Consider the following 9,080-nt stretch of genomic DNA (forward strand, 5'->3'; position numbering starts at 1 on the left):
CTCTTTTTTTACTGATTTTTTACAGAGGAAGGGAGAGAGATAGAGAGTTAGAAACATCGATGAAGGAGAAACATCGATCAGCTGCCTCCTGCACATCTCCTACTGGGGATGTGCCCACAACCCAGGTACATGCCCTTGACCGGAATCAAACCTGGGACCTTCCAGTCCTCAGGCCGACTCTCTATCCACTGAGCCAAACCGGTTCCGGCTATGTCCTCACTGTTATACCCAGAACACAGTTTCCACAAACATGGAGTCTGCAGTATGCACACTGAAACAGAATTCCACAGTATCCCAATTCCTTACCTCTTAACTCAGACAGATACATACACAGAGAGGCATTACATGATGTGATAAGTATGTATGATAGTATTGGGATAAACAGGGACCTGCAGTGAGCACCAGGCCAGCAGCTCAGCCTGAGGATGTCAGGATTGCTTAATCCAGGAGGTGCATCTAAATGAGCTCCTAGATGGTGAATAGTGGTTTACCCAGCAGAGAAGGAGGGTGTGGCAGGATTTGAGGATGACCCCGGTGACCTTTGTTCTTTTATAATCTCCTCCCATTAAGTTCGGGTAGAACTTGTGACTAAAATGAGATATGACTCCCATGATTGCATTATTGGCAAAAGGGACTTTGCAGATATAATCAAAGTCCCTATCAGTTGCAATAATCAAAAGACTGTCTGGGTGGGCCTGATGGAATCACCTGAGCCTTTAAAGGGGATTGGGACTTTTCTGAAACCAGAGAGTTTAGAAGTGCCTGTGGAGGGGGCCATGTGTCAGGGACCTGAGAGAAGCTTCTAGGAGCTGCTAGACAACAGCCAGAAGGACCAAAGGAACCTGGATTCTCTGCTACAAGGAAGTTAATTCTACCAAAAACCATAAACTAAAAACCTACCAAGTTGCCCACATGAAAATAAATGGGTGTAAGCAAAATTACACGGAGTTTAACAGTGGTTTGATTCCTTCTGTGCGTGAATATACGTTCTGTGTTCACAGCATAGCCGTTTGGCTGATTCATGACACTATTTTAAGGTAAAGTGGATAAAGAATACATAAAGTGGAACTCCATCACTCATCTTATCTAATCCCCTGCCTGTAGACAGAGAATGTTATTATCTCCATGAAGTAATAGAGGTGGAGGAGGCCAGCTCACCTGCCACCAGGCAATCAGCAGAGGGCAGAGCGCTCCATTCTTCGGCTCCCCGATTCTTCTGTTATTCCTTTGAGAACAGGCCGGGCGAACGGTCGCACTGGGCAAGGTAGGAGGCATGGGAGCTACAAGGACAGGGTCAGGGGAGAAAATCTCGGGATGGAATTCCCCAGATACGTGGGCGACGAAGTATTTCATTCTGAGTCTTTGTCATATTGAACATCGAGTCTATTGTATAATTTTGTCCAATTGGAAAACATCTCACTTCTTAACATGGAATAGCTAGCTAGCTTTGGTTCAATCTCTAATAGTTATACAAAACAGACTCCGATTCAGACTTAAAGAACTATGTTCAGTGTTGTTGTTGTTGTTTTCATTAACCCAGAGTTGAGATTTAATTGGGCCTCCGGCCCTAGCAACACTTGTGTGCCTGCTGGCATAGTCCCTAGAAACCCAGATGTTGCACATTAATATCATGATAACCATTACTGTCGTGGCTTCCTGTAGCATTTTTTGTTCTTGTAGATGATCTTTAAAAACAAACAAGAAAAAAGCTTCATTCTTTTAGGTCCTTATGTAGATGAAACATTTGCTTTTGCACTTGGCTGTGGTCAGAAACACAGTGGTTGGAACAGAGCAGAGCTGCCCATCTTCTGGGCTCCTCCCAGACCCCCTTTGAAGTCCCCGGGAATATGGTGCAGAGCAGGGACATGCCACATGGAGGGGACTGATCAGGATCACCCTCCTGAAACTAGGGTGAAAATACGTTCACTTCTGCAAATAATACCTCTTGGGTTTCCACTTATATTCAAACCTTTTGAGGATCCTGGGGAAATACCACAGGAGCAGTACTTCTGTTCCCTGTGAGCCGAGGATTTGTTGCGCTGGAAAAAGAATCCATCCTGTAGGGGTGTCGACGGCAGCTGGCGGGGTACCAGGAAGGGGGAAGGATTACAGACTGGGCCCTGGCCCCAGTTGGATGCGATTTCAACGGCGTATGGTGGTATTTTTCCTTTATGTTGAGCTGCCTTTCGGTTTTCTTCTCTGTTGGGATGTGAGAGGGCTCACTCGGCCCAGGCCTGTGCCGTCCATGTGTCTGAGAAGGACCCCATGGCTGTCCACTCTAGACGTGCGTCATTTTCCCAAGGCCCCCAGGGGCCCATCGGCATTGGTGGTTTTCCCAGGTGGTGCTGGGAAATGTGTGTGCAGAACTCTAGAAACTTAGGAAGGCTTCTCTTTGGTGGCTCATGCTATTCCTGGGGATGACTAGGGGATTTATAAAAGCAATCAACGCTTTGGACCAGATTCCAATATGAGGCAACACAACCAGCTACAATCCAGCCTAACCCTAACAGAATGTTACCTCATCATCCACTTGGGAATTTGCTGTTTACATGTGTCGGCTTCATCATGTTTGAACCCCATCACATCGGCCACACACAGGAAAAGCTTCCTGAAAACACAGTTTGCAGGAAGGGCACTGCTGGATGCCAGCTCTGCCGTGGAGCCCGAGCGCCCTGACGGCGATTACCACATCGTTCCCCAGGGCTGACCTTAGCTCTGGGAGAGGTTCTGCCAAGATCCCACAGAGCTCCCATCCCGCAGGCTTCTCGCTAAGATTCTGCAAAGTCATGCCTCTGGCCCAGCTATAGAAAGAACCACACCCGCTATCAGGGGATCTTTTTATCATAACCCGGGCTTACTCTAGCTGTGGCCCCGGGTGACTAGGATGGCTGGTAGATTACTTCCTACATCTCATAGGACCTGGGGGATTGGGTGAGGGATATCTGATACCATTTTTGAGATGTTGCCAATTGTGTGCTGTGCTGCAACTCTCCATGGTCACCTTAAAATCCAGACATCAAATAGCTTTTTAATGGTGGTGTTTTGAGAAACTAAAGATAGGAGGCCTGTAGGAAGGGGGGCACGGGGGGGGGGGAGAGAGGGAGAGAGAGAGAGAGAGAGAGAAATAGCTGGAGATGATGAGACATAGAGAAGAGATGGAGAATTCAGTGGAAGCAAGAAATGAAAGGAAAGCAACCACGAGAAAGATAAACCCTCAAATACTTGTCAAGTGTACTGAGCAGGGTACCAGAATCCCCAGTAGGAAGCTCATTTTCTTCAGTAACTGGAAAACCCTAGAACCTTAGAAGATGAAATCAGGCAGGCAACAGATGCGTAGAATTTGTCCTTTCTATTGTTCAAATCTTTCGCCTCTCAAGGCCCCAATTCAAATGTCATTTCCTCCAGAAACTCACCTCCACCCGTGGGTCAGCATGAAAGGGGTTTCTCTGAGGTTGTTCTGCAAAGTTCCATGGACTGGAGCCTTATTCCTTGGGGGTCGGGGGTGGGGTGGGCAGGGACCTTGTAGGTAGCCCTACACAATCAATAGGTCACCCAGTTTTGCATCATCCTAAAGTAAAGGCGTAATTGCATGAAAAGGGCTTTTCACGAAGGACAGGTTGGTTTAGAGCAGCGGTTCTCAACCTGTGGGTCGCGACCCCTTTGGGGGTCGAATGACCTTTTCACAGGGGTCACCTAAGACCATCGGAAAACACATATAATTGCATATTGTTTTTGTGATGAATCACTATGCTTTCATTATGTTCAATTTGTAACAATGAAATTGGGGGTCACCACAACATGAGAAACTGTATTAAAGGGTGGCGGCATTAGGAAGGTTGAGAACCACTGGTTTAGAGTGTCATCATGGCCTTGAAGGGAGCGTGGATTCATTTTATTATTTCCCCTGAAGGGAAACTTGAACTCTTCCTGTGCCGGAGGGGGGCGCTTCCCCCCCATCCCAGGGTGTTCCTAGCCCACAGTCAGGTCTGAAAGATGACCCTGCATTCCACAGATGTCAGATTATAAATATAAAGCTGCCCTTTTTTGTTTTTTTCCTTTCAGGAAAGAACTCCCCATTTCACCTTCCTGAGCAGTGGAACCCGTGGCTCAGAAACAGCGACTGCCCATGAAACGTCAGCTCGCAAATACATTCCACGGCTTATTTGCGGAGGGAAATATCCTCTACCTCTTGACCTTTCAGATAGCTAGTGAAAGCAAACAGGTAAGCCTTTCCTGGTTCTCCTTTTAAGTAAACAGGACGAAAATGCCCCGCCCTGGCTTGGCTGGTAACCAAACGCAGGGGTCTCAGGGCCATTCCTGAAGGATCACGGCTCAGATGACGGGGACAGGTCCTGGCATGGTCATGGCAAAGGTGACACTTCCTGGTGTCTTCCTAGAAACCGCAGCAGCCAGGGTTGCTGGAAGGGCGTGGCCAGGAGAACCCTAATCCGTTCAGGTTTGTGTGTACCGTAACCTTGCACCTTTTTGCCTGTAAATCAGCACCGTTTGAAAGTTTACCACATCCTTTTTCTGTCCGGGCCTGTGAAACAGCTTCCTTTAATCCAGCAGATAGATGCCTGTGGTTTCAGAGCCCTGGGATGTTCCATTCCACGAGCCACATGCGTGTGGTTAGTTAATGACCTGGTTGTCTACTGAGGTTTGTGACCAGGGATTGTTGCGAAGCTCTCTACCTGACTTCTTTCTCCTGCTGGAGAAGATGAGACCATTCTTACCATATTAGTCATGCTGGGCCTTTTCTTCCTTTTTCTTTTCTTTATTTTTCTTTTTTTTAATATTACGCAGGAAACGTTCCTCTCCAAGAGCACATAATTTGGCCAATAGCAGCTTCCTAGGTTCAGAGCCACCTCACCACCTCCCGTGAGTTCTCCAAGATAAAGTTTGTAATAGCACAGTTTGAGCGGTGGGAATGTCACCACGTTGCACAAACCCAAGGCATGCCTTGGCATCCAGTCACTCTGCAAATATTTACTGAGCAGAGTTCATTGGGGTCACTGGGATGGACTGGATGGTTGTGATTCCTCATGCCTAGAATTTACCATGACCCACATAGTCACACAAGCACTATTTTGTTCTTAAACGGGCATTTGAGTATTGAGTTCTGAACACAGCAGACCAGGTAGTACCACTATTCTTGAATTAAAGGGTCGACGATGGCAGTAGCCATGGATTTGGACACACAGCCCAGGTGGCTGCTGTATGAGGCTGAAATTCACCCCTTTGGCACTAGAACATCTTGATGCAGAAGCCAGGCTCCCAGTGCTAACGGGTTCACAAACAAGACCAAGTTCAGACCTCCGAAAGGAGATTTTGTCATTTGGAACCTATCTATGGCCTGTCAGATAGGCAATCCAAATCTGAGGCTGTACACATCATTCAAAAGAGCCAGTTGAAAAGCAGAGGGTAGAGGAGAGAGTTGCCGTAGCCTACACAAAGCCATCAGTTTGGCATTGGTGTGTCCTCTGTGATGATCAGCCTGATGTGTCAACTTAGCTATGCGATAGCAGCCAGTCACTCAATCAAACGCTCAACTACACGTCGGTGCGAGGGTATTTTGTGATGTGATGTATGTCTACAGTCGTTGGCTTTGTGTAACAGAGATTCCCAGATGTTCTGAGTAGCTCTGCTCCAAGCCATTGAAAGGCCTTGAGGACAGAACTGAGGTTTTCCTCTGGAAGAAGGCAGTCCACCTGTGGTTTGGAGCAGGGGGGCACCAACAGGTGATCCGTGGACCACTGGAGGTCCGAAAGGTTGGAGACCGATAGTCTGGAGGATCACTTCTGCATGAGAGTTTCTGCACTGACCTCCTTGCTGGTCTGCTGCACAGATTAGGACCTGCCTAGGCAGCCCACAATTGCAAATGCCAGTTGCTTAAAAATCTCTCTCTCTCTCTCTCTTTTTCCATATACATGCAGGGCATCCCTCCAAAAATGTAGGGTGCCTTGACTTACGAGTTTAATTCATTCTGTGACGGAGCTCGTAACTCAAATTACTCATATGTCAAATCTTAAAGTGAACGAGTGAGACACGTGATGCTGGGCTGATGTTTTGGCGTTCACTGTGACGTTCGCTGCGCCAACTAGCGGTGGGGTATCTGAAGCTGGGTCGTAACCCGAATTTTAGCTCGCAACTCAAAGCGAAAAATCAGCCGAGAGACGGCTCGGATCTCGAAAAACTTGTTAGTTGGGACACTCGTAAGTCAAGGCCCCACTGTACTCACTTTGAATGATTAAAAAGTCAGTATTTATTAATGTACAGTTCATTTTGAAAATTAAGTGAATTATTAGTTGTTAAAGCGTGTATGCACTTTTTGGGGACACCCTGTGTACTTGATATAATATGTTACATATAATTACTTGTGTATGATGAATACATTGTTATATATAATTTATGTTATTAATATATTGCTATGTATAAATATATCTCCTACTGCTTCTGTTGCCCTCAGGGATACTGATACATCCTCTCATCATTAGCCTAGAGGTAGTATACCACCAGCTTGATGATTTTTTTTTTCACTGAATCAAATACCAATGCCCAAAGGTAGTGTGTAAGGTTAGCAATGACCCTCACGGCATGTCTACACCAGAACTATACAAAATTTTCCATCTGATCTCAACACAAAAGCCAGAGGTGGCCTGCTAAACTATAAGATCACGTCACTTCACCGTTTAATACCCTACTGATTCCTCCCACACTCAGTCAATGCCAGGGTCTCCATGTCAGCCTGCAGACCTGCGAGATCCAAACCCTGCTTTTTTGGGCCACGTCACCCTCTTGCTTCTGTGCTCCAGCCACACTAGGCCTTTCTGTTCCTCATAGAAGCCAGTCACACTCTTTATTCGGGGCCAAGGCTTTATTTCCTGTTACTTGATTTTCCTTTCTTTATAGCACTTACTAGAAACCCATTGCATAGAGATTTGCACAATAGGCCTCCCTTCCCCTGGCTGCTGGTACCAGTTTTCCTCCGGCACCCAGGACCCAGGCCTTTGGTCCGGCTGCAGTGGAGAAGCCAAGCCTCTTCAGTCTTGAGTCTTGAGTCTTCAGTCTTCACTCTGGCCGGAGCCTTCAGTCTTTGCTCTACGCCTGTGTATACAAATTAACCGCCATCTTTGTTGGGTTAATTTGCATAGTCGCTCTGATTGGCTGGTTGGCATAGCGGAGTGACACCAATTTGCATGTTTCTCTTTTATTAGTGTAGATAACCATTTAACATAGTCCATATTCACTGCTATGCTCAAAATCGATCTCCTTTAGAATGTAAAGCTCCATAAAAGCAGGGACTTCTACTTTGTTCTCTGCTGTGTATCCCCAGTACACCCACAGATTAGGTAAACTGTTGATATCTGTTAAATGAATGGATGGATGGGTGAGCTTCATTCAGTGGTAGAGTGAGCCAAATATGGGAGGGGGTGTTATTTAGGTAAAACGATTGTGCTGAATTTTAATTGTCTGCCAGGTGTTTTTCTCCACATAGTTACTGTTTCAAAGGGCATTGACTTGTGATTGAAACGTTTTCAGTTAGTTCCCACCTTGAGCTATAGACACCCTATTGGAGAATGATCTGAATTTTCCAAAGCAGCTTGATACTTTCCAATGATCAGAGTTCCCACACGGCATATTCTTTTAAAAAAATAGATTTTTATTGATATCAAAGAGGAAGGGAGAGGGAGAGAGAGATAGAAACATCAATGATGAGGGAGAATCATTGATCAGCTGCCTCCTGCACACCCCCTACTGGGGATCAAGCTGCAACCCAGGCATGTGCCCTTGACTGGAATTGAACCCAGGACACTTTGTGGATGCTCTATCCACTGAGCCAAACCAGCTAGGGCCCACATGGCATACTCTTGAAGAAAGGGTACTGTTTCATCTCATGTCCATGTACATAATTTTACACTGAACATTGCCATCCAAAAGGATCTCAGCATTCCACCATTATTTATTAGTTCCTACACTTACTGCCTTTTTTCAAAGCTCAAAAAAAAAAACCAACAAAAAAACAGGTGAAACTTAAAACAGTTTAATTAAACGTCAGATGGGTGGTTCTGATCAAGGTGGCACAGCGCCAGGGCATTCCGAGATTCTCAAATAGCATAATCTAATTAATTTTTTTCTAGAACACAGAGGTCATAAACACGCGGTAATCTGAAACACTCGCTGCCCTGCCAGCTGGCATCTCCTGGCTTCCAGCTTCCTTGCACTGTAATTTTGCTCCCCGTTGTGAGAAAGCCTGGATTTCTCCATTTTGGTGGATTGTATTAAGTTGCATGCTATTCAGTTGAGGTATTTTTTTTAATGAACTGATTACACGTTGGTTAATAATAGAACATTGCCTCAACGGTCAACTGTCGAATATCACTTGTAAAGAAATTACTTCAGTCTTGCAGTAGGAGGGCTTGGGAATAGGACTGACCTGTGAAAACAATATGATTCCCCAGCACTGAGTTTATTGAATTATAAATAAATGCCTCTGGATTGGAGATCAGGGTTATTTAGAGGAACAACATCCATAAGAACAGTGCCTACAAAACACAAATTTAAATTTTTCCTACCAAAATAATGTTTTCTATTGCTACTGTTCCTGCTTAATTTTATGCAGTGGGTAATAATGAAAAGGTCATGGCTGGTACTGGGTAGGCTCATTGCTTTGAAAGAGGTAGAGCTGGTTCCTTCTACAACAGTGGCTCTCAACCTTCCTAATGCCACAACCCTTTAATACAGTTCCTCATGTTGTGGTGACCCCCAACCATAAAATTATTTTCGTTGCTACTTCATAACTGTAATTTTACTACTGTTATGAATTGTCATGTAAATATCTGACATGCAGGATGTATTTTCCTTGTTACAAATTGAACATAATGAAAGCATAGTGATTAATCACAAAAACAATATGTAATTATATATGTGTTTTCCGATGGTCTTAGGCGACCCCTGTGAAAGGGTCGTTTGACCCCGCAAAGGGGTTGCAACCCACAGGTTGAGAACCGCTGTTCTACACCGTTCAGCTCAAGTTAGCTCCTAATTCTTCCACTTCTCATCTTGGGTCTGATGGATCATCA

General features: G+C 45.4%; 1 long non-coding RNA gene across 1 annotated transcript in view; it reads left to right on the plus strand.

The window, feature by feature from the left end:
• Positions 1–4,218, plus strand: part of LOC102755740 — a 235,608-nt gene extending 231,390 nt beyond the window's left edge. Inside the window, exon 4 of the long non-coding RNA XR_435547.2 lies at positions 4,063–4,218. This is a non-coding gene — a long non-coding RNA (uncharacterized LOC102755740). The remainder of the gene's footprint in view (positions 1–4,062) is intronic.
• The last annotated feature ends 4,862 nt before the right edge of the window (positions 4,219–9,080 follow it).

The sequence above is a fragment of the Myotis davidii genome, unplaced genomic scaffold (genome assembly GCF_000327345.1).
Source record: "Myotis davidii unplaced genomic scaffold, ASM32734v1 scaffold174, whole genome shotgun sequence".
Lineage (NCBI taxonomy): Eukaryota > Metazoa > Chordata > Mammalia > Chiroptera > Vespertilionidae > Myotis > Myotis davidii.